The sequence below is a fragment of the Macrosteles quadrilineatus genome, unplaced genomic scaffold (genome assembly GCF_028750875.1).
Source record: "Macrosteles quadrilineatus isolate MER2022 unplaced genomic scaffold, UCM_ALF_1.0 Scaffold_7__1_contigs__length_78375512, whole genome shotgun sequence".
Lineage (NCBI taxonomy): Eukaryota > Metazoa > Arthropoda > Insecta > Hemiptera > Cicadellidae > Macrosteles > Macrosteles quadrilineatus.
Genome location: NW_026542600.1, coordinates 15719352 through 15745263, shown reverse-complemented (window position 1 = coordinate 15745263; position 25912 = coordinate 15719352). Strand labels below are relative to the sequence as shown.

The following is a 25912-nucleotide window of genomic DNA, read 5'->3' as shown; positions in this document are numbered from 1 at the left end:
GGAGACAGGCAGTCGTTCCACTGCAAGCTGCCCCAATTGAAGGTTAGTAGTGTGTTATGGTGTATTTTCAAAATAGGTTTGTGTGTATATATCATAGTTTAATATATAATTAAAACAACTGTTATCCAATAAACCAAAATGTGAGGACAGTGATAAATCGTAATTTAATCTTGATTCATGATTTACCCCAAAGCTCTTGGAAAAGGCAAACTTGATAACCAAACCAACGATTGTTTGGAAATTTAGAAGGTATAAATTGACCACGGCTATTCCCACTTTAGTGACCCTGTTTAAAACATTGATTAATTGATAATAATAAAATAATGCATGTCAATTACTTCTTCAGAACTGATACCGGTACCAGCGGAACCTGCGGCTTCTGCGCCGGGACAAGGGGAAGCGTTTGAATTACCACTTGGAATCGTAAGTAAAAAATTAATCTGGACTTAAATTAAAAATATATATATATCTGCTACATTTAGGATACGTTCCAAATCATAGGATAGTGAATCAAAACACTCGCTGAATAAAGTTATGACTAATACTATCAGAGTACCCGTCCTTCGTACGGGGTTTGCATATAAGTTTGATATGCTTATTGCAGTTAACCTTTGCGTTTGCAATGGAGGAGGACAATGTTTGATAAAATTTGCTTCTTTAAATTGACGGTATACTAATGGTATAACACATCTACCATAGCCATAATGTTCTACCACTTCACCTAAAGAATAAAGAAAAATAAATCATTACGAATCCACAAAAAATCACAAATTATTCATGACATTAAAAACATAATCATAACTGTAAACAATCCTACTTTGACAGTTCTCATTGCGTATCACAGTTTTTTGTTGATGATGCAAAGAAATATTATTGTGCTCCACCCTGTTGGTAAATCTTATAACTTCTTAATGCTTTTGTATATCATAGAACCAACTTTTTTAGTTGAAACAGCTGACTAAATTCTTTAATTCCCTTTAAATGAATACTCATAAGGTTAACATGGGAAACTACAGAGCCACTGGGGCGGAGCCCGAAAGGATTTTTGAGATAAGAATATGCCTATATGTTAATCGGGAATGTGAGCTATCATCATGCCAATTTTCAGCCCAATCCGTTCAGTGGTTTATGCGTGATTGAACTTCAAACAAACAAACAAACAAAAAAACACACAAACTTTCACATTTATAATATTAGTAAGATTTCTTTATAAACACATATATAGACTTCTATTTTAATAATATAACAGTTTATCAAAAATCTTTAATATTATTGGGCATGTAAGTGTACATTTTTATCCAATTTCCATAATAGGCTCAACCTAACCACCTTGCGGAAGCAGCTCGGGCACTCGCCGCAGCTGCTGTGGCGTGGCCAGTCGGAGCCGATGCAAATGTGCTTGCTGGAGCGGCAAGGGCCTTGGCAGAGGCAGCAGCTAGGATCAATCCACTTCAACCCCTAGAGGAAGCTGCTCTTGCCATTGGTGGGTAAAAAGGATAATGTTGTATTGCAATTATCCCTTACTAGAAAAATCTGTTGTTTATGAATTTAAATGAAAATGAAATTAAGTAATTTCATTTAAACAATGTGTTTGGGACTCATTGCTGGACAAACTATCGTGTCATGCAGCCTTCAGCTGTGTTGCTCACTTAATTCTCGTTTTCGTTCTCAAAACTTTGGACATCCAAGGGGTAGAGTCCGAGAGGGACTCAGTGAAGTACAAAGACCTATGATATTTCTAGGTATATGGACAATCTTTGTGCTTAATTTCGGCTGTATCGGTTAGGTATTTCAGAGTTGGCAACCGGACGGATAGACACCACCTAAATTTTTTTATATTACAGATAAATAGACAGAAGATATAGTCATATTGAGATTTATTATGCAAATAATTGCAACTAAGGTTGGTTTAACTAATTTTAGCGATTTTCCCATATAGGGAATAAGCTATTACCGTTGTACTCATGGCAAGATCTGGAACCGGAACCGATTTACTTTTTCGTTTTGAGGTTCCTAGAAGCCAAAAACACGATCCGGTCAAATTCGTATATATATCTTTATATGTGTCCGTTAGCGTGATAACTCGAGCAAAAATAATCAGATTTTGATGAAAATTTGGTACAAACGTGTAAATCTACGTTTATTCAAACGAGTTCGCGAACCAGCATGATCGGACTATGAGAATACGGGTTTATGGGTGGTTATATGGGGTAAAAATAGGTTTTTCCCATTTTTGACCCTAAAAACATAAAGTTTTGGAATTTCTTTCCCAACCATTTTGTAGAGCTAAAAAGAAATAATTAAGTATATTGAAACATTTTTGCGTGCCTAATGGTTGCAAAGAAAATTCAAAAAAGTGTAAATTTAAAATGCCCATGTTATTCTTAAGGAGAAAATTTTAAACTGTTTTAGTTCGATGGTTTATGGATGTATTTTGATCAAACTTGGAAAATGTGCTAATTTCATACAAAACTATTAACATTTAAAAAAAACCACCTTATAACCCTCCCTGTTGCAGCAAACCTCGTTAAACTACTCGTTAAACTAATGCTATTTAAATAGGGAATAAATGTGATATTTTTAAGGAGATATTTTAGTGTAAATCCAATCAGGCAAAGGGGAATTCGCTTAGTCTGCAGGTTTGCTGCGCCGGGGGTATTTTACATCTGAAACCATTAGGTACTCTTGCCGTACGATGTAGTATAGCGACACTATAATGAAAGCAAATGCATACTATAAATTTTATTTTATTTATTTATTTTTTTTTATTTGAAACAAATTAACCACACATTTTTACATATCATTTTACACCATGCTGCAAAAGCCTGACATGGCTTGTCTGCAGCTCATTAAAACTAAAGGGAAATCAAGTCCAAACTCTTATCACTTCCATCAGTCAGTGTTTGTGTCCTCCTTATCTCTCTAGCCTGTTATCACAAACATCTTGAAGTCCCAAAAAGATCTGTAGCCAAAATACTATGCTACTTTGAAAACTCTTTACAATAAAACAAAAACCTAAATATGATTTAAAAAAAAAAAATTGAAATTCTTGACAAACACAATAATTTAAAAAGCTGAAAACACTTTTTTGTGTATTTATACAGTATAAATAAACTCTATTTAGTCAAAGACAAAATAACTATTAACAATTTACAAATTGATAACATTTTTTTATTTTTTATTTTTTGTAAACAAACTCTTTAGACCCAGATGAAATAACTCTAAATTTACCAACTAAATAACATTTCATATACCTATGTGAAAACAACAATTAACATCTTTAACAAGAATAAATGTATCTCTTAACAATATATAATACAACAAAATTTATACTGACTAAACTATTTCTAAATAAAATTGTTTTAATTTTAATTTAACCATTCTATATGTTTGTAAATCTCTATGTTCTTTTTGTAAGCTATTAAAGAGGGATGGAATCAAAAATTGTCTTGTTCTCTTAGAATATTTATTTGTTGATCACGGTACGATATAAAATAGTCTTCTTGATCTATATTTATGTTCATTTCTTTGCTTAAAATTGTCTGTGATGTCAATTTAATAATAAAATTGTCTGTAAATCAATGTAATTAATTAATTAATGGTAAATCAATGTAATTAATAAAATTGTCTGTTTTGATAGTATATATTATTTTTTGTGACTTAGTATTTTAGTAATTTGGTTTTGAATGCTATCAACAGTTATTGGTTAAAAAATAGCATTTGCTCTGGTAATTAAGTATGATATGCAACTTCTGATATGTAGTTTATTTGCTCCGTCAGAAAATGGTGGTCAAGGAAGAGGGAGAGTTAGAGGCCGCAGAGGAAGAGGAGGAAGAGGGCGAGGACGGGTTTGTGGCCTCGCTCTAAACCAAGGGGAATTTGGGCCACTGGCTGAACAGGCACCCGCAGCCGCAGAGGTACCCGCAGCCGCAGAGGTCCCAGTACAAGATATAGAAGAATTAGAGCTGGAGCTCGATATTGTAAGTCAATGTGTATAATGGAATAACTCAAAAACAGTGTTTGAAATATAAAGAGGTTGACAAATACAATTCGGTCCCAGATATGTGTGTTATAAAATGAACGACTTTAATAAATAATCTTCAACATACGGTTTGTTTTTAAAACGTTTTTATTAGCTCGCTTTCTTGTCCGGTAAAAATTTTGCAATTTTATGCTAACTTCCCGATGAGCTAGAGACTTGAAACTTGAAACATAGCTCACAAACGGCTACGCCTCATGGGCTTGTTTTTATTAGCTTGCTTTCCAATAAATTTTGATATCAATTTTAAACAAAGTTCCTGATGAGCTAAAGACTTGAAATGTGAAACGTAGCTCACAAATGGATGACAATTCAATATTATATAATTTAATTTTCATATTTCCCTTGGGCTACGCCCCATGGGCTTCCAAATTTTCCATTTTTACGTTTTGAACGAATATAAATATATCAATTAATTTAAGTCAGCTGTAAATACTTAAATTGACAGTTCGAAGAGCAGAGGTTAAGAGGTACAGGTTATGCTCCCAAGAGATTCATTATACAAACAAACATTTCAAAATAAATATAAACAATCAGATTGCAGATATAAAGGTGTTTGTTAATTATGTCAATTGTTATTTATTTAGTATTCTATAAAGTAAACGATAAATTAAATAGATTGATATATTTATAGTTAGTAGGTTAGGCCATACATTCAATCTAATACATAATTAATTATATGAACAGAAACTCAAATAAACCTTAGATTTCCCACATGCCTCTGTCTCAATCTGATATACATGCTTGAAATAGATTTAACATCTACACACATTAAAAACTAAAAAGTAGAAAATAATTTATAAATAAAAAACCTTTTCAAAACAAAACGTTTTTAAACGCACTAAAAACGTTTTGTTTGAAAAAGGTTTTTTATTTATAAATTAATCCTTTAAACTAAAAAACAACGATATTGAATATAATATACTTAATTTTCAATTTTAGCTATACATAAAACATATTCATTACTAATTGTATTACACAGAAACTAATCAATTTCATATTTAACAAAACATAGTAATCAAAATATGAACTGGTTTTTACACAAGTTATGCTAAAAAAAGATACATTATCACACAGCCCCTTTGATATAAAATAACATAAATACCGGTAAGTGTAAACTACCAGGATATCCGTACCCGGGAAAAAGTGTTACTACAGTATTGAAAAGTATAGTGTTGGGTCGTCCCAGAATCAACATGTAGCTTTTTTATACAATTTTGATTGTCTGTTGTCGGAGGCAGAGTGGAACAGGAATTAGGGTGGCTAATCTCTCCCTAGTCCTTTTACAGTCACCACCTCGCCTCTCACAATAATTCCCTTCTCTATATTCTGTACTAGTTAATATAAGGGATGCGTTACAAATTTGGTTTGTTGAATGAATATGAACATTTTAGATGGCTTTGTTAATGCTAGATCTAGTCAAAATAATGATCTCATAGAAATTCGTAAAGTAACTAATGATAGTTTATGTAGGTTAAATATATGTTTATTGAACACTGACTGGAGTGACTTATTTTGTATTAATGATGTTAACGAGGCCTTTGATTATTTTTTAAATGTAGTTCTTTGTCAATTCAATGAGTTTTGTCCTGTAAAAAAATTAAATCCAGTAAAATCCACTCTAGACCTAAGAAAAATAAAAATAAATGGTTTACACCTGAACTTGCAAAGATAAGGGAGTTTTTGACAATTTTTCACAACAGATTAATGGTAGAAGGTGATATAAATAGAAATAGAGAGTTTTATGTTAGGTGCAAAAAAATGTACAAAAGCAAAATCAAAGAGGCAAAGCTGAAGTTTAATGACCATAAACTCAATACTTGTGATAACAAAAGTAAGGAGGCCTGGAATATTATAAAGTCTGAATCTGGTAGTTTTAATAAAAATAAATCCAACCCTATTATAGATGTTGACAACTTCAATGACTTTTTTGTCAATGTAGCAAATGTTGATGGTTCAAACAACAATGCACTCTGCAACTCAAATAGGCCTAGTTCTTTTGATTTACTTAATAATCATCCAAAGCATTGTTATACTGAAAATCTTAACTTCATGTGGGAGCATGTATTTCCACAAGATATAGACTTAATCATCAATCATCTGAAAAACTCCACCAGCAAGGATTGTTATGGTTTAACAACAAACATTGTAAAAAACTCAAGTATGCTCTTGTTCCTCCTCTGACATTCATTATCAATTCAGTTTTACGAAATGGTGTTTTTCCAAATAATCTTAAGCTTACAAAAGTTGTGCCTATTCACAAGAAAGGCGACACTTCATGTCCATCAAATTACAGACCGATTGCGCTTGTTCCGGTATTTGCTAAGGTTATTGAGTGTTGTATTTATAACCAAATAAGTGCCTTTTTTAGTAATCATAATTTTCTAAGCAACTCCCAGTTTGGCTTCAGAGCCGGTTTATCAACTATCGATGCTTGTAAGTCAGTTGTTGATGACATTCTGAATGCTTTCAAATCACACGCCTTTTTAGAGTTAACTTTAGTAGATTTAAGTAAAGCATTTGATTGTGTTTCTCATAGCCTGTTGATTGATAAGTTAAGTTACTATGGTGTAAAAGATAAAACTTTAGATCTATTTAAATCATATTTAGGAAATATATATCAGATGGTATCAGCCAACAATAAAACCCCTCAGTGGAAAGAAGTCACAGCAGGAGTACCCCAGGGTTCTGTACTTGGCCCTTTTTTGTTTTTAATTGCAATAAATGATCTTACATCTAATCTCCCTTCAAAATCAGTACTGTATGCAGATGACACCTCCTTAATAGTCTCAAGCAAATCTTTGCAAGAGGTAAAAATTAAAACTGAGGAGATGAAAATAGCAGGCGATAGTTGGTTTAAGGCAAATAAATTTTCAGTAAACAATGACAAAACTGTTTCAATTATTTTTTCACAGACAAATCTTGTATCTGAAGTATCAAATGCTAAACTGCTAGGAATCATATTAGACTGTAAGTTATCTTGGCGTAGTCATACTGAAATGGTTGTTGCAAGGTTAAGTAACTCTTTGTTTCTGCTCAGGAGGTTGAAAAATCATGTTAGTTTAAGTATGTTAATCAATGTTTATTATGCATTCTTTCATTGTCACTTAGTTTATGGGGTAATTTTGTGGGGCAGTAGTAGCGGGGCAGTTAACGTTTTTAAAAAACAGAAAAAAGCAATCCGTATCCTAGCTGGCATAAAAAGTAGAGTTAGTTGTAAGACCTTTTTTCCTGAATACCAAATTCTCACTTTACCAAGTGTGTACATTTTGCAGAATATCATTTTTGTAAAAACAAATATTGAACAATTCTCATCTCGCTCATTAACTCACAATCATTACACCAGACTAAGGAATAATTTAGAGTTACCATCATTAAGACTGGCCTCAACACAGCGCAGCTATAAATATTTACAACTCAAACTTTTCAATGCCCTCCCTGAAAATGTACGCAACTTGCCTATTAAGTCACTGAAAATGTATTGACCGATTTTTTGAACAGAAAGGTTATATACTCTATTGAGGAATTTTTATCTTTCAAACATGATGATTTTCTGTAAAATTCTAATTGTTAAGTAGGGTATTGTTTCTAAAGTATGTAATAATGGTTTCATGAACTGTGATATAATAGTCTTTCATAATAATGTTATTTCTGTCAACTTTATTTAAAAATTTATTGTTATTTAGTTTTAAGCTGTATCTCACTGCCAATTTTAGCCTTAATTATTTTATTATAGGCACTTGCCCAACTTGTTTGCTTAACTATAAACAGTATTATTATCATCATTATCAATACATCTCAAATACTTTGTACAAAAACCAAGTATTATTAGTTTATTAGTATAGCATGTTCATCTATTTACACTTGACTCTGTACATTGTACTTTGAATTGTATATTTTCTCCATTGACCTGGCCTATTGTATGACATGTATACTTAATGGCAATAAACTATTTGAATTTGAATTTGCAGGGTGGTGCTATCGATAGGCAGCTGGAGCGTTTTGGTGCCGTTCCAGTTGATGTCGAAGATGTGGAGGCCGGGGAAGATGATGAAAGGTCGTGCATTGCCTGCGCGGCCAATGTTCGTACATATTTAATCGAGCCTTGTGGCCATCTCTCATTGTGTGGGAGATGCGTCACAATACACAGGGTGACGGTAACAACCGTAGATGGTGACAGACGTCCCATACGATGCCCATTGTGTCGGACGTCTGTCACGAATTACCGCAGGGTTTTTTTTTAAACCCTAGATCTAGCGGTCTTTTTCTACTTAAATTTATGTCGATGTAATTCTGTATTGAGTCTTGTTAATATAATCGTTTTCTTTTTTTACTTTGCTCGTAGTTTATTAAGACTAAATCATTTCTATTTGTACGGCTTATTTACATTTCGGTTGGCTGCCCCATTGTAAATATAATTTAGTAAGTAGTTTTTTTATGTTGCAACATTTTACCATTTTGTTGACATTTCTTTACATTCGTTGCTTTACATTCAATACTTATATTTGTTCTTTTACATTATAATGTATTTTATCCACCCTCCACATTTTTTTGTATCTGTACATATTCTACATTGTAAATTCTATTTCAATTGTTATAATTGTTATAAATGTTTAATCCACCATAAATATTAAGGATATCTTTTATTTATAATATCCATTATTGCAAATTTTATTTAAATTGCAACAATTGTAAATTATACAAACGTATAAGTGGATTCTGATTAAACATAATGACGATATAATTCAGTGTATAATTTTGTCAATTTAAATATGATTTTTTATTTGATCTTAGTTGGATTTAAATTAATCAATTAAAATCATACGGCTTATATACCCTGTTTAGTTTCTGTTAAAATATGTTTTAAACCCACTCTTAACTGTATATATGTATACTGTTACAATTGAACTGTAATTACCTTTTCTTTAATGTAAATTCTAAGTAAATATTTACGTATCAACTTTATGTATTTTTAAAATTACAATATTTTAAAAATGAATTCATTGGTTTGTTATTTCCGCACCTTGACAGTGTTATTATTTATTTGTTGCATAAAAAACAGGGAAAATAACCTACAGTTTTATGGTTTTATATATATCTTTAAACAAAAATTTTAATATCCAGTTCAGAATCAAAGAAAATAAACATTTAGCTCTATGATACTAATTCATCTGATGAACATTTTTATTTAAACTAAGCAATTATATGGTGTTATTTTCGAAAGTTTGAAAATGTCAAAATCGGATTCCTCACCTACTAAAACATACATTTCTACATACGGATCAATATATTTTTACAATCCGTTCTTTATTAAAAACCTGTATATTGTCATAATCGTCCCGTGAATTATAATACTTTGTGCTGACCTTATGTCTAAATTTTCGATCATAGTTGTAATAAACATTATGAATCGGCATATTTAGGGGTAGAAGTTGAGAATGTTATATTTAAATAAAAAAACATAACATAGGCTACAATAAAACTATGGTAAAGTACAATACTAGTGGGTTTTTACAAACAATAGAGATAATAGAGCTCGTAATTTATCAATGATTTTCATTTATCATAGTTTCTGTTTGCTTTAAAGCAAAAATGAATAGAATAAAGCTCAAGGATGTAGCAAGCATAACTATATGATACTATTAAATGGATATCATACAAATATAAAAATGTTGTCATCGATACTTTTGCCTATTTACTACATTGGTATTGTTTGAAAAATACCATTGCTATATTAGTACTGTAAAGGAGTGTCGTAGATATACCTTCGTCAATAGGGCTACTGGAGGGCTCCCCCGAGATTTTTTTTTAAATTAACAATTAATAGACCTTGACTGTAATAACACATAGACACTTCTATCCATTTAATCACGAACAAGGGGATTTTAAAATTATAAACAATCCAAATATCGGAACATTCTTAAAGTTTTGTAGTAGCTGCTTCAACCTAATCACCTAAAATATTTATCTAAACTGCATTTTTATGCTTTTTATTTGTGCAAACTCCGTATTATCTTAGCGATTCTTAAAAGATGTCATAGCAGTATAAAAAGTTGAATGAAACCGTAAAACCCTAGGCTAAATTACTACATTCAATGAAAGTTTATTTGTAGCAAAGTAACACACGCGCGCACTACTAACGCCAGACAACTGACACTACTTGAAGACCGGACCAAGTAAGCTGTTGACTGTTCAGTGACTCGAGTGCATTTGGCGCGCAAATAGCATACGGGTACCAGTTATCGGCAGTGCTGGGGATATGTGTGAGTGAGGAGCAATACACTAATGGTTTCACAAAAGTGCCCTGGCCAACCCCTTCACCTATAACCAAACCAGATTTGGTCGCGCATAGGATCTTTGGCTACTGCCACTGGTATTGCAGCAGTTATCGATAAACAAAATAGTATACTTACGATAAACAAGCTTAATTATAATAGAAGTAAAAAAAAGATCAAATATTTTCTATCGAAACATGTGTATAATGGTGGTGGTATATAAGCCCGGTGGTTTGTACTGTACCGGCTCACACCTTGCTTTGCTGTATACGATCCACGAACGGGTGGTCTATGTGTGCAAATGCAAGGTTAAAAGAGGCCGTCAACCCTTAAAAAAATAATAAAAAGTAACATACTTAGGAAGGAGAAAGGAAGGATTTTTCACCTCCTATATGTTCAAGAGGGTGTTGTACCTACGCCACTGTGGTAAAGTATGAAATTACAATAGGGGTAACCGTCATGAAGTGAAATGTTAATGTAGGTAGTACAGAGTTTAGTAAAAAATCTATGCGTGTTAACAGTAACAGTTTTGGTGAAAACGACTCTTTGACATATAAAAAACTAACAGTAAACCGTATATCGATCCTTATTTAGTCCACGCAAAAACTACACGGATTAAGGATCACCCTACTAAAACAAAGGTTCTACTTACAATTTTATCATTTGTAATCGTTAGTGGTTATTAAAGAAAATATTTCCCTCAGAAAACATAATATGTTACACCGAGTAGTAACTATGTTACATATACTTTTTGTACATCGAGTTAAAAGTCGTCCAAAAACCGAAAGGTAAATCACAGAATCAATATATATTCACAGTAGGCCTATAAATAACTTGACGTTAATGTTTAGTGTTACGTAACCAGTCGAAAATGTTAGCAGATCATCCACTAGTACATGTATACACACTGTCATTTCTTGTGTAATTTAAAACAGATTCTAAGCAATGCGTTCACCTACGATGAAACTTATCAGCATTTAATTATTGCAATGGTTCTACGCTTCATCGACTGTTTTTACTTATCCTACATTCATTTGAAACTAATCACTAAACGGAGTTAATAACGGCAATGTTAAAAACTAAGATTAGTTTTATCTGGTAGATGACGTGGCTTTTATCATTTGCACTTTGGAATTTTATATATCATTTAACCAGTTGCATTATGAGAATTTTAAATTAAAACAATTGAAACAATTGGTTAATAATACAGTAGTAAGTTTTGGGAAATTGTATGTTATATCATTCACTATTGGATACAGAAGAACTATTGTATTAATAGTCAAAGGTCTTATGCGTGATATAATAACGAGACAAAGTCCGTACATAATGGAAATTGTATAAGTGAACGTAAAACTTCACAAAACGTGTGGCGCGACGAAGTGGCGCGGAGGGGGGACGACCGGTAGTGATATCACTGAATCTAAGTATCAAGTAGCATTATCCCTCCGTACATCGTTATATATATACATATATAAAAATTTTAACGAATGGTGTTTTTGGCCTCTGGGGACATCAAAATGAAAGAGTAAATCGGTCCCGGGTCTAGGTCTTACCATGCCACCTATGGTAATAGCTTACCGTACTTCCCTATAGGGAAATTCGCTAAAAATGACACCAAAAATGATTGAAGCAAAAATTATCAGTGGTAAGTTTAAAGGAGAAATAGTCTTAATCCCATGAATACTGATGATTTCATCCGAATTATCCTCTGAATTGAAGAAACTAAAATTTCCTTTGTGTCTTGCTTTTGCAATAACCATTTTAAGACACCAGGGCAATCCCTGACTGTCGTCAGTTTAAATTTAGAATATGCATGCTTTCACACGGACAGCTGTATGTTGCGTGCTCACGTGGTGGTAGGTACGCCTGAAAACTTATATATTTATACACCTAATGAAAAAACAAAAAACATTGCTCATCCACTAGCAATTAAGTAAAATATGCTTTTTTGTATACACTTTTATTATTCATCGTAATGAACAAATTACCATCCTTATATATAATACGTGAAGGCGATTTCGACAAAACACTACTCCTCCGTTAATAATGGACGGATTTTTACAAATGACGTGTCAAAATAAAGTATTTTTTGTGTAGACGCTCCCTTTCACCAATTCATGTAATAAAAATTCTCGGGCTTTGCCCCACAGGCCATCAAAGTTGGAGTTTCTCCCATAAGATTAACACGGGGGAATATAAATATTTAATTGGAAACTTTGTCCCCACTAATTTGAGAGAACGGCTGGGTGTAGAAACTTGGTAGAGGTGTCCAAAGAAAGGTCTTGGTCTGTAGATGAGTTATCAAAAGAAAAACTAAGCAAAATCCCTTAGGACTCTGCCCCAGAAGCCTTTAAAGATCCCTACACAGAGTTGTTTACATTTTGGCTATGTTAATAATACTTTTTAATGAAACAGCTGTTCATTTTTAAATTGTATTTCAAACAACACACATTTATTGGGAGTTACTCAATTCTACCAAATAAGTATTTGCAATGTTATTTTCTCATTTTAAAATAGATTTTCTTCTTTATCATGTCATGTTTTGCAATATAACGTTCTATTACGAAATGAGTGGAAAATCCTTTTATCACAGCAATTCTTAAGTTATTTCTTACTAGCTGTAACCCGCGGGCTTAGCCCCGTTTAACTTCTTAATTTTCAAGATAATCTCGTTTAAAATAATAGTTGTTAAGCGCAGCAAAGCGCGCCGGGTAACTGCTAGTATATATATATATATATTAAATTGTATTTCTGCACTTAAGGGACTGTGTTCCTAAAGAAACTCTGAAAATGGTTTATCATGCTTATGTAGAATCAGTATTGAGGTATGGTATAATCTTATGGGGTCAGGCTACCGGAGTCAAATCAATATTCAGGCTACAAAAACGCATTATCCGTATTATGACCAGCTCTCATCCACGTAGTTCATGCAAAAACAAAAACCTTTTTCGAAATTTAAAAATCCACACCCTAACAGGACTGTACATCTTGGAATCACTAAACTACATTCATTCAGCTAAAAACGACCTCCCAGAATCAATTCAAATCAACCATAGATATAATACTCTAAATGAAAACATTTTTAGATTTCCAAGGCACCATTTGACCCTTTATGAAAAAGGTCCACTATATGCTGGGCTGAGGCTGTACAATGTGCTGCCTGCAAACTATGAATTGCTAAATGAAAATAATTTTAAAGATAAAATAGGTGAACTCTTAATTGACAGAGCCTTTTATTTAATTGCAGATTTTCACAATGCCCCTTTAGTTTAGAATAGTTTTATCATTCAATTTTGTTAATTTATATTATCATCTTGATTACTATTTTATTTTTTATATTCTGACAATTCGAACTCTGACAATGCACCTATTCTGTATGTAACACATGTAAAGAATGTTATGTGCAAATAAAATATGTCTATGTCTATGTCTATATATATAAATCTATCTATCTATCTTACTAATATTATAAATCTGAAGGTTTGTGTGTGTGTTTGTGTGTTTGTTTGTGTGTGTGTTGCTCAATCACGCATAAACTACTGGACGGATTGGGCTGAAATTTGGCATGATGATAGCTCACATTCCCGATTAACATTAAAGCATATTCTTATCTCAAAAATCCTTTCGGGCTCCGCCCCAGTGGCTCTGTAGTTGGTAGTTCCCCATGTTAACCTTATGATTTTTCATATTTAAAAGGATTAATGAATCTTAACAGCTGTTTCAATTAAACAAGTTGGTTCTGTCGTTATATTCCATGATGTTCTATAGCATAAAAGTTACAAGGATTACCAACAGGGTGCAGCACTATTATTTTTTTTTAATTTATGACAACAGCTAATTTCCAACCAAAAGGTGAGTGAGCGTAGCGAACAAACTTCAACCTGGAGGCGAGTTAGCGTAGCGAACGAGCTAACCTGAAGGCAAGTGAGCGCAGCGAACGAGCTCCAACCTAAAGGTGAGTGAGCGTAGCGAACGAACTTCAACCAGGACGTGAATGAGCCATGCGAATACTTATGAAGTTAAACGGGGCAAAGCCCGCGGGTACAGCTAGTATATACATATATATCAATTTTAACGAATGGTGTTTTTGGCCTCTGGGGACATCAAAATCAAAAAGTAAATCGGTCCCAGGCGTAGGTCTTACCATGCCACCTACGGTAATAGCTACTGTACTTCCTTATAGGGAAATTTGCTAAATAGAAACTAAAAACTATAAAAGGTACCTATCTAATAACTTGTTGAATTATTTACATTGAACACTATTTTTAAATAGAATATGCAATAATCGTTACAACAACAACTTCATACCTTAATATTTTATACGACAGTCAAAGACTCCACTTTTTGTGATTACGCATTTTTTGGTAAATAAAAGGTAAACAATGCTTAGCTCTCCACTGAAAAGGCAAATCCAAATATAAATGATCACCTTGTCAAAACTTTAACATTATTCAACTGGCCACATTAAGTTGCAAAGAGAAAACGAGACTGCTGTCTAGTAAAAAGTGTAAATACTCGAGTATGAACTTTTATTGAAACGTGACCAGCCTACAATATGATGAATAAGTTAAATCCTATTTATAAAAATGTATTTCTGCGTTTATGTATGTTAGTTTCTACCTTTTTATGTAGTTTAAACTCATCCTTTTAGTGGGTAGAATAAATAAAGTACAAGGTTTTCGGCACTTTTCTAACAAAGGGCTATTTTTACACATAACAAAAAAAAAACTACTGATGTAATCATCATGAAATTTTAACAGCTAATAGAAAATATACTTATAAAACATATTTATATGTTTTAAAATTTTTTCATCGGTAAAAAAAATCTCTTACGATATTTGTAATGGCTTTTTAATTGAGAGACGGAACAGTTAAGAAACTCAGCTGAAAGCTTGAATTAAAGCTATTAAAAATTTGGAGCTTATGAAATTTGGAGGTTATGAACCGCTCTGTTTATTTATTATTTTAAGCGTTGGAGTTTGTGAAATTTGGAGTTTATGAAACGCTCCCACTAAAACCACACTTTACTTGTTTCCTTATAGCAGCAAACTCGTTAATCCTCATGTTATTTAAATAGATTTGATTGCAAATCAATCCAGACAAATAGAAATTCACTTAGTCAGCAGGTTTGCTACGACGGGGGTATTTATCATACACCTTGAATTGGCTTTACCAATTGAATGTGTTATATATTTTGGTCGGATACAGTTACTGTAGGTACGGTAGTAGGTGCTTTAGATCATTGGTTCACACTCTTTATTAAATTTAATATTCCATGTCTTTCTGACTTGTGTTTTTAACATCCATTACTTTCTCAATCATTTGGCGTTCCATTACCATCCCAGTTTTAAAAAAGGTCAGGTTATTTTGCTGTGAAATTGTTGCAGAATTGATATAAGTGCTTTCAATAAAACTCTAAATAGTAATGGAAAAGAGTTCATTTACAATTGCTAAACCAGTATTGTGAGCAGAGACGGATTTATACATATTTCCCCCATAGGCACTATCCTTAGTGCTGCCCCCTCGTACCTAGGACCGAAAATGAGGTTTTGCCGGCTCGTAGGTTTTTAAATTCGGGACCAAGTCAAGAGCTGCAAAACCGTTTCGACCCGTGGTACGAACGCCATTTTTCACCACACTATACAAAAGCAGCGGGAAATACATTATAAGTGGCGGCACTCGTAAGTGGCGGGAAAAACGTAAGGGGCGGCACTCGTAAGTGGTGGCACACGTAAACGGCGGCACTCGTAAGCGGCGGGAAAACGTAAGGGGTGGCACTTGTAAGTGGCGGCACTCGTAAGCGGCGGCACTCGTAAGCAGCGGGAAAAACGTAAGGGGCGGCACAATTTTGTACAGGGATCATAATATTATGTTATGTCTGTTTTTTTGCGAAATAAATGATATTTTGATTTGATTTGATTTTGCACTCGTAAGCGGCGGGAAAAACGTAAGGGACGGCACCCGTAAGCGGCGGCACTCGTAAGTGGCAGCAAACGTAAGCGACGGCACCGGTCGAGGGCCTGCCGCCCCTGACGGGTGCCGCCCCTAGGCACTGGCCTAGTGTGCCTAGTGGGAAATCCGTCCCTGATTGTGAGAATCCCTTGTAAATAAAATGGAGCCTATTTTCACTTTGTTTTATTTAGCAATTCCTTACAGTATTTAGGTTAAAGGGTGAAATAGGTTTAAGAACTTTGTGTGTAATAATTGTGAAATCTAACAATAGAAATTCTTAGTATAACACTATCTTGATACACCCTTTAACAATTAAATGCTTATCAGCTGATTTACCTGAAGTATGATAATTTTTGCTATAAGTATTTTGTTTTCTTTTAGGACAATACTCAATATGACAAAAGGGAGCTTGAAGAACCTGCCCGAACTGCTGACTGATGGCAACTCATAATATTTATTAACAGGTTCAGTCCCAGCTGTCACACACCTCTGTATGTACGATCTCACATCACACGGGAGTGAGTGTGTTAATAAATATATTATTTTCATAATTAATGCTTTTTATTCAACATGGTGTTAATCTAATTTAAAGTAATTCCTGCAATTTGTGTTTTTTGCTATGTTAGCCAATAGTACAGTTACAGTTTTATTCATAAAAAAATCATCTACTGAATATTCTATTCTAAGGAATGCAAAATTTATAATTTTATTGGAAAATTACAAGAGACCAAAATTTTACCGATAATGTGTTAGTATGGTTTGAAAATTTTTCAAAATTACATTAGTGGACATTTCATTATTACATAATTAAATGCATAGATCATAACTACAAAAAATCAAGTTGACAAATGATAAAATGATCTTGGTAAGGGCCAGTCAGTGTAAACAAAACCCCCTTTACCTCATAATAAATTCAAGCTTTCTAACAGGTTTTCATTACTATGATTAGAACTCGGTACTGTTTAATATTGGATATTTGTAATAACGTTTGTGATTTTGAGAAACTTGCTGGATTAAGAAGCATGCTCTTTTATTTTTCACAAAGTTTAATTGTTAAAGCAAGTCGTAGCAATTAATTAAACTATCATTTGGTTTTATGTTGAGGGATTTATCCTTTTTGTTATGTAGATAGATGCATCTACAGCAATAAACCCTTGACCAATACTTAGCTAAGTGTCTCAACGCTAGTAGTCATATGCTTTAACTAGACAAGATGCCCTATCCTGTCCTGCTCATACTCAATAATAAGTTCAGTACCAATATTATAAAAAAGCCATATCAATCCTGAAAAATCTAGATGAGCGAATAATGTGGAGTGAAGATAAAAAGGTAGAACCATAGACTAACCAACTCAAGTAGACTTCCCATACCATTGTAAATTTTGAAGCTTTTTTTCGTGTCTAGTTCATGTCCGGTGACACTGGTGGCGAGTGTCACCGATATAATGTTTCTATTATAGAGTTAATTTCATGATTTGTGCTTTACTGTTTGGTTATATAACTAGAGGATGAGTTATTGTTTATGATTATATAGTTTTATTTGGTTAAACGGGTTTTTAAATGACTGAAACAACAAGAAACAAATTGTAAACAAAACACGACCTCTAGAGTGCACTGGACAGAACTAACGATAAAATTAGCTTCAGCTGTTCCATTAGGGGGATTGGGAAATCTACTAAGAGATTATGTTTTATCGATGGTAAAACTAAGTGCAAAGACACCAGAGGGAAGTAGTTTTAAGAAATTTGTATCAAATGCAAACTATGTGAACTAAGATAATTTGCTTATTTCTGTCTAATTGATTTTGATTGGTAACTATTAACTTAGGGGACAAGATTAGTTCTTGACAGAAGTGTTACCTGAATCATAGATTTTGGGGGGACACAACCAGGACACCATCCTACCGAGGGGTCTGGGGAGTTGGAAATACCTGCGTAAAACGTAGTATAAATGGCTTGTGAGTAGAGTAACCACTTTAGAAAGTAGTAGAAATGTATAATTTGGATTTTTAACTGTTGGTTGGGTATAAAAATTAACTATTTTCTCGTGTGACACGCTTATTGGTCCAGAGCAATTTATCTTATCAACACAGACATACTTAAGAAAAAATTTTAAAGTAAAGCCATTTTCAACGATTGTAGCACTTGACACAGCAACATGAAAGTGTATATTAAACAAGGTCAGATTCAACAAATTAAATTTATGCTTGATAATGAAGAAATTAATGAAGAATTTTTTTTTTTATTCAGTTAAAATCTTTAGTTTTGTGTATAAGATTATATATGCCAACCATAAGAGATGATTATTGTAAAAAACCTGATGTTCTTTGTAGATTTGTGAAATTAAATCTTAAAATTCTCCTTGCACAAAGCTTAATCCATTGTCATACCAAATGGGCAAACCAGGATAGAGCCATCAAAGAGCAATCATCAACTACGTGATTCATAAATGTGCCGCAGCGACATGTCAGACCGAGATCATCATTCTCCATTTGAACCTCTATTAGTTCTACAAACTTCTAGAAGAGAGCTTCCTAGGAATAGTTCCTTCCGCAAATACTACTTTAAAGTAAGGAAATAATACATAATCTCAATTGCGAAAAATATGATGTGCTAAGAAAAAACGTACATAGACTCATTTTAAAAAATATTTGAAATTATACTGCATTTGGAATTGGACAATAAAATTGAAATTTAGATTACGTTTATACTACAACTGTAATTTTCAAGCCAACTATTTTTGTTCTTAACCCCCCTCCCCCCCCAAAAAAATATATATATATTTTTGCAACAAGAATAATTTTTTGACTTGATTGGGTGTCGTATAAATAAAATTGTTATGGAATGTTAATTTTACTAACAGAATTTTTACATAAATAACTAAATGAACATTTTTTTATTAATGGAACTGTAAAGGCTAAACACATGTAGTTCTTACAGTTCCCATTTTTTGTAGAAAGGTTTAAAAGGTAAAAAATCTTATGTCCTCAAGAAAAATCTTATTTGCATCCAAATTATTGTTATTCTCATTAGAGATCCCTTTAGGGCATTTTTGTCCAATTAACGTATTATTAGGCTTGCGGTGATGTAACTTAGGATAAAACATAGATATATGTAAATACTCAAATAAACTTTAAATTAAAAGTTGTATCAATATATGGTTTAATACTCCCCTTACACAGTGAACACTAAGCAGGATAGAGTTTAAGTACAAAGGAAAAATATTTTACTTGTTTGGGTACCGGTAGCCTAAATAGTAAATTGTTGGATTGATAATCACAGCTAGACAATTTTTAACTCTGTACCTTTACAAAACAACAATATCAAGTCATGCAAAAAGTTGATTTCAGAAATCTGTTGCCCTAGACAAAAATAATTCATTACACATATGGTAATTTGTAACGATGATAAGTATTATTTTTGTGCTAACATTTCATATAAGTACTTCTTTTATAGTTTAAAACAGATTTTTGCTAAGTGTTTGATTTCAAGAATAAGAATGAAATTTGTACTTAAATAAGTTAACTATTGCAAAACAATTAAAGTTTTGACTTAAGCCTGTATTGATGAAAAACTAAGAAGTATATTTTTTACCCCTTCAAAGAAAAAAATCTAGGATAAATAAACAAAAATTAATCCATAAAATTAATAAATGACATGAAGAGTGCAACACTTACCTCACGTGGACGTAGCGAGAACTGACGCTTCACAGCCGAGAGTCAATTTCCTGATCCAATTGACTCCATCCCACCATGACCACCGTACCCTCTCTATCTCCATCCTTATTTGCAACAATCAAAATTGGAGGGTATGGGAAAATAGCAAACTACCACTGTGGGAAAATACCACAATACCTCGCTGGAAATTGTGCAATACTGTACAAAATACTTAATTTTTTATGTAGAAAATAATTCTCCTTTCCTGTACAATATACCTTTTAACTTCTGTTAACGAATAACTAACCTCTTCTCTAAAACTAATATATATTACCGACTCTGTGGAAAAATATTTTACTGTATTGTACAAAATAAAACTAAAATTCAAAAAGCTTTAGTGTGTGGACAAATGTTCTCGCTTCCATTTTGAACAATAGCTCTTCATTTCTGTAAAAAATAACTCACAAAATACCACAATACGTAAGTGGGAAAAATTTGTCCATTATACTCTACAAAATAAAATAATTTATCCTTTGTGTGGAAATAAAGTAGGGGTGTGTGTGTAGTTAATTTATGAGTTGAGTTTACAAAAGACCTGGATCTCACAACATCCATGAAATCTTACTTCCTCTACTTATGAACCTCCTCTTTTCTCTCTTTAACACGCACAGGCAAAAGCCCATGTGATAAACCGTAAACCGGTGTACACATTGGATTATAATTTACACATCCATCTACTATACAGACTGTCCCAAAAGTCCCGGACCGGTATAATATTTTCTAAACGACAACAGATAAATCAATAAGATTTTGCACATCAACCCCACACTTAAAAATCTACTTTTTAAAGGAACTGAGTGAAAATTTAAAAACGTACGTTTTCAGGAAAAGCACTTTGCAAATTGTTTTCCCCTTTTTTCAAAACTTTTATTTTTTTTTATTTCATTATCATTTGAAGTTTCATAAAATGTCCATTGTAACACAATATCTTTGGTAGTTTCTTTTTAAAAGAGCATCTTTAGTGGAAAAACACAAAATCCTGTCACGACCATAACGGACGTTTAAATGAATATTAAAAATAGTTAATATTATTTTTATAACTATGTTTTGCTATAAACTAATTTACTTTTATGACCATTATACAATAAAAAGGTCACTGAGCTTTTGGTATATTTGGTCTTTCTAGAAAGAAAAAAAAAAACTCAAAAAATTGAAAAATAGCCAATAAAATCTTTTCAAGTTTTTATAACTCCGAAAAAACTTACCTGAGACCTGAAAAATTGTTATGTTTGTATAGAGGTGTGCTTCTTTTGTGTATAAAACATTGAAATATGACGATATTTTAATTTTTGAAATTTTTATGATAGAAATCATAAACGTGATGGTCAGGGACAAGCGGTACGGTCGTGAATTGTCTGGAATAATCTTAAGTTTTCTAAACAATCCTTCAATTATCATGTTAGTTATTATAAAAATATGTGTTTCAATTGAACTAAGCTGTTAAATTTACAATTATATTAAAGTTATTGTCACGACCAAACCCACTATAATCCATAAGGCTGGATTGGTCGTGAAAAAACCCGCAATGGTCGTGAAACTTTGGTCGTGAAATTACGTGTTATTTGGCTCTGTTCTGGCGGTAGCCCTGCACCTCATGTTCGAGGATACAAAGTGGACTTCTAGGTTAATCTAGCAATTGAAATATCTTATAAACAAAAATTAACACCATGTCTACTTCATCGAATGACTACGTATGGTCATGGACACACCAAAATTACAAAAAACACAATCTTTTCTTTATTAATCTTGTAATTCCTCCTTTCAACTCGAAACGACCGGCACTACAATCCTGACGTACACCCCGAACTAGTCTCTAAAACCAACTGACTCCATCGACGCCAGGCTCGCCACTGTCGTGCTTCAAAGTTGAAAATTTTTCCCAAATGGTCGTGACGCCAAATCGAGGGACAGACTTATTTTGTCATGGTAGTCAGTTTGTAATGACAATAAAATTATAATATGCTCCTTTTTTGTAAGTTTAACAACCATTTATGACATAAAAATATGGCTTTATATATTTCGGCATGAATAATTAGTCTAAAAACAGCGTGAAAGTTGGAAAATGTACCCTAGGGACACGTCATGGTCGTGAATTTCGAGACTTTAAAAATAAATAAAAAATACCTAGAACCTATTTAAAACCAAATAAATGTGTGTAACATGTTGCCCCCGTCCCAAAAAATATTAAAACACATAATAATAAACTACAAATACAGTATCTACGAAGTAAAAGGCCAGGGACATGAAAACGTACGTTTTTAAATTTTCACTCAACTATCAATTTTCTGTCATATCATGGGGACGTTCTGCAAGGAGTCAGAAGGAAATCTTAAATATAAGCATAGGTTGACATGCACATCAAATTAAAGACGTTTACTAGTAGATTACAATGCCTTAAATTCAAGCTCAAAAGAACGCCTGAGTAAAAAATGGCAGCTGTTCAAAGATTTCTTGAACCTGCCATTTTGAATCTTTGGACGAAGATTCAAAATGGCAGGTTCAAGAAATCTTTGAACAGCTGCCATTTTTTACTCAGGCGTTCTTTTGAGCTTGAATTTAAGGCATTGTAATCTACTAGTGAAGACCTTTAATTTGATGTGCATATCGACCTATGCTTACGTTAACAATTTTTTTCCGATTCCTAGGGCTGTGCCCCCAAATGCAAATTAAATGAATCTTTGAACCACTGCCATTCTTGACTTGGTTGTCCGTTTGAGTTCAAATTTGCGGCATTATATTCTGCTAGTAAATACCTTTAATTTGATGTACATGTCAACCTATGCTTCTATTTAAGATTTCCTTCTGACTCCTTGCGGGACGTCCCCATGACAGAAAATTGATATTTCCTTAAAAAAGTAGATTTTTAGGTGTGGTGTTGATGTACCAAATCTTATTGATTTATCTGTTGTCGTTTAGAAAATATTAAACCAGTCCGGGACTTTTGGGACAGTCTGTATAATATTTATATCAAACAAACTTACCCTCACAGAATAAATTATTTAAAAATTATTCACTTATTACGTATTTCCCTCATAGAATAAATTATTCACTCATTACGTAATATAACTTATCGATGGACCTGCTATCTTGCCGTAGCTGCATACTGTTGTCCAAGAAACTGACCAATCAGAGGCCGCCGGTGTATTATGACCACCATACAATTTCTCCAGTGCATAAATCTTGCACCTGAGGAGGAAAAAGAGGAAATAGCTGTCTGCTGGGTTAACTCACCGGTCTCCCAGAACAACGCAATCCATGCACCGGTGCACTGGGCAGTGTTCCTAGGACTAACTATTTATTTTTTACTTTATAAGCACTGAGTCAGAAAATTAACAAAATTAAATTTTCATTGTTTCAAAACAAAAAATACAATGTTTATTTTTGTATTTCATAGCTTTTATCTTGCCTGAAAAATGATATATTTTTAAAAATATGTTTATAAATGAAACCAAAAAAATACAGTTAGCACCACCTGTGTGTTTTTTTAATGACAATGAGTCATAAAAGTTTGCTTTCCAAGTCTTCTTCCTATACGATTAACACCATAAAAAAGGCCAGTTTCAAAATGTAAGGATGTGGTTGAGCAATTAATCTTGATATTCACTAACCATTAAAATAATTTCAACGACAGATGTATGCAGAGGGGGTTCGCACGATAGACTTTTTGGGGGGAGGGGAACATTGCCTCGCAAATTCTGTGTTTCACCCCCCCCCCCCCTCACAAACTTTCCAATATACAAATACTGTACCATTAATGAATGATTAACGTGTACTTTGAGTATTTTACTATAAATATCAAATCAATAATCATATGTTTGTGTGAATACAATTAGACTTCATTCAACCCAGGGGGAGGGGGGTCAACCACCCCACATCTCAGGAGTTGCTACTACAATATGATAATTTTTTTTGGGCATCACTCACCTTATTGAAATATTTCAATAAGGTGAGTGATGCCCAAAAAAATTATCATACTGAAGTATTGACCTCACCTAATATACCACGTCGTTTAGGAATAGAGTTGCTACTAGTTGCAAGAAACAATATTCTTCAGTAGAAAGATAAATGTATGTGTTATACATTAATAAATATTAATGCTTTTTTCACAAGAGTTAAATAGTGCAAGTTATTTCCAAATTGATTCCACCAATTTGCATCTTATAAGAGCATTGACCTCAAATAATATAGACTAAAATAAAAAGAGACTTAGTATTTTTTGTATTATTAAACTCTATCTAAACAAAGCTATTTTTGTCACTTATCTCGTTGTTTAGTTTTTAGTGTGGTTTATTTACAATCTATACATAACTTTATTTTTTCCAAAAAATTAAAGATTTCCTTTAGTTGAAAATTTTAGATTGGCTTTATATTGTTTTTACTTGAAGACCCTTAAGGTAAAATAAATAAATAAATTAACATCAAAGATGTAGCAAAAAAATCAAAAGCAAATCCTTTTCAATCCCTTGGATGTGAATGTCTAAACCACGATTATAGAATAGAGTCGAATACATATTGTAGTTTTTTGAGAGACGTTCCTGAAAGTTCTTGGACCACTAGTGCCTCCGAGCTCAATGGGAAAATTGATGCAATTTTCTAATCAACTGTTGTGGTGAATAAGTGCTATCAATCCTGCGTCAACAAACCCGTAAACTTCCTTGCAATTGTAGCATGGTAAGTTAGCAAAAGTAAACCACATTGAAGATCATGACAATGATCATGTTGGGTAATAATTGATATAAATCATTACAATCACTTGTGTTTCAAGGATGAAATCTGTAATGACTATGGAACCCTATTGCACAACATTTATTGGTTGTTGTTTACTATTTGAATTGGAGTAAACTAATCATGAGTTGTTTTCAAGTTTAAACTTCCTCAATTAAAAATACAATATGTTCTAATAAAACATTGGTCTAAAACTAGAAAATGCATAATGTAGTTTTTTTTTTAATGTAGATTATTATATGTGCCTTTTGATTATACTTAAATAAGCTACTGTATTTTTTTGTCAAAATAGCTGGAAAAAACTGGTTTGATCTAGTTCTAACTAGATTCATTGACATTCAGTTAGAACTAGATCAACCCAGTTTTTGACCAGCTATTTTGATAAAAGAAAATTGCAGTAGTTTAAAGAATAATCAAAATGCACATTTATGTTCATAAAAAATACATTATGCATTTTCTAGTTAAATACAATTTTCACTTGAAGAAAATGTTTTTCTTTGTACCACTAAGCCTTTTTTAAATGTGTAGTAAATCAAATGGAGTCACTGAGCATAGAATAAATATAGAGTCGCCACTCCTATACCTACAGCTACACCAGTAGTGAAGCCGATTTCCGCCATCTTGGTAAGAGAGTCGGGCTCGGAACTTTTAAAACACGGTGTCATTAGCACTGTGTTATTCTATGCTTCTTTATGAATTAGATGAAGCTACCGCTCTGAGGATACATATAAAACTATTCCCCTTCGATATTGACCTAGGACTCTGCCCCGCGGGCTTTCAAAGTTCTGAGGTGAGAGTTTTTTAAAGTAAATATTGATTGGTGGTTTCCATGGTAACAATATAATGGTTTAAATGTAAATGCAGACCGGGCCGGCCGCCATCTTGGTACGAGAAGCCTGCTTCACTCCAGACGGCAAGTGCCGCCCCTATATTTATTCTATGCTCTGTGAATGGAGTACAAAGTTTGCTTTATCATAAGCCAGGTCTCACTGCCAGATCTCGATTCTCCTTGTGAAAAAGTTGCTCCAATCATGAAATTGCTTCCAATGATTGAATTATGTTTAATACACTTTATTTACATTTGTATTAGCTTGAGTATCCATAAAGTTATTGGCAATAATTGTTTCCGCATCAGGTAAATTCAGATGGTTTAATGCATCAGAGTGATTATCAGTGCAGTATGTAATAGGAAATAAAAATCGAGGCA

The 25912-nt window shown here is 33.0% G+C and overlaps 1 protein-coding gene across 1 annotated transcript in view; it reads right to left on the bottom strand.

The window, feature by feature from the left end:
- LOC128997806 (aminopeptidase N-like) overlaps positions 1–20023 on the bottom strand; it is a 117700-nt gene extending 97677 nt beyond the window's left edge. The window contains exon 1 of the mRNA XM_054423526.1: positions 19942–20023. The gene's annotated coding sequence lies outside the window, so the exon portion shown is untranslated. The remainder of the gene's footprint in view (positions 1–19941) is intronic.
- Between the last annotated feature and the right edge of the window lie 5889 nt (positions 20024–25912).